Consider the following 1,291-nt stretch of genomic DNA (forward strand, 5'->3'; position numbering starts at 1 on the left):
ATATAAAAATGTGTCTGCTAAGCACTAGTTTAATATAGAAAAAAAAAACAAACGGCTTCAAATAAGTCAAAATTTTGATTCATCAAGTTTTTTTTCAAACATTGTATTTCTGGTGAATTTTACTTAAAATTATGAAATATTTATTTTTCTAGTAAAAATTTTGTTTAATACCTTATTATCGCCAAATAAGTTTAATTGATGCTCAGATTGGCCCAAATTCCCGACGTGATTCATATTTTAAATGCCTACAAATTTACTTATTGTATATTAAAAATTTAGATTACTAAAAAAAATACAGAAGAAACAAATGATTACAAAAATGTCAAAAAAGCGTGAACAACATTCGACTTGTGTAACAAACCGCTTAGGAATTGCTAACAAATGTTTTCAAATCTGTTAGTAATCTAATCTAATACCCATGTTAAACCAAATTATCGTTTATGTTTTGTTTTGAATAACGTCTGTTAAATTCGTATAGTCATAAATTTATTTTGTACTACTTATAAGTGGAAATAAAAGTAAAATAATTCAAAATGTTGAAACTTTTTTTTTTCATTCTCCCTTCCTCGCCATTTCTGGCAGACGGGATTCGGGTTTTTGTACTAAGTAATAAAATCGGTTAATAGTCATTATGAAAATTTTTGCCCCGAAATAAAATAGTCGTCTTTACAAATTAAAGTTTGAGCCAAAAAAGTATGTTTTTAAATCTAATTTGCTTGCTAAAACCGATCACTTACAACTGGCAGACACTTTTTTTTTTTTTAAATATGTCCCAATGCCAAATAAAAATTAATGTCTTCAAATAGGTCAAAATACAAAGTTCAAAGGTTTTTGAACTATGTCTATTTGACAAGCCGGCCATTTACAACTGGCAAACAAATATTTTTTGTGTCAAGTCAAAATCTAGTTCAATGTTATACTAAATTGTCCTATTCTTTTGTTTAACTTCATCATTTAAATGCGTACTAAAAATTTATAAATAACAATAATATTTTTTTCATTAAATTCAAAACCATTTGAAATAAAGAAAAAACTCATTTATATTGACTTTTATGCTGGTTGCAGACTGCCCAAGACTTTTTACAATACAGTTATGTGGTAGGCGGACTCAGTGGCTAAAAAACATTTTGTACCAATTAAAATATTATAAATATTTTGACAAAAATGCAAAAATAATCAATTATAATTATATAGTTTGTTTAACACATTTTATATAGTATATGTTATATACTTCTTAACAATATTAACATCGATGTGAATAATACTATAGATTAGTTATTGCTTATAATTA

Source organism: Halyomorpha halys, unplaced genomic scaffold (genome assembly GCF_000696795.3).
Source record: "Halyomorpha halys isolate HHAL.00 unplaced genomic scaffold, Hhal_1.1 Scaffold820.1, whole genome shotgun sequence".
Classification (NCBI taxonomy): Eukaryota; Metazoa; Arthropoda; class Insecta; order Hemiptera; family Pentatomidae; genus Halyomorpha; species Halyomorpha halys.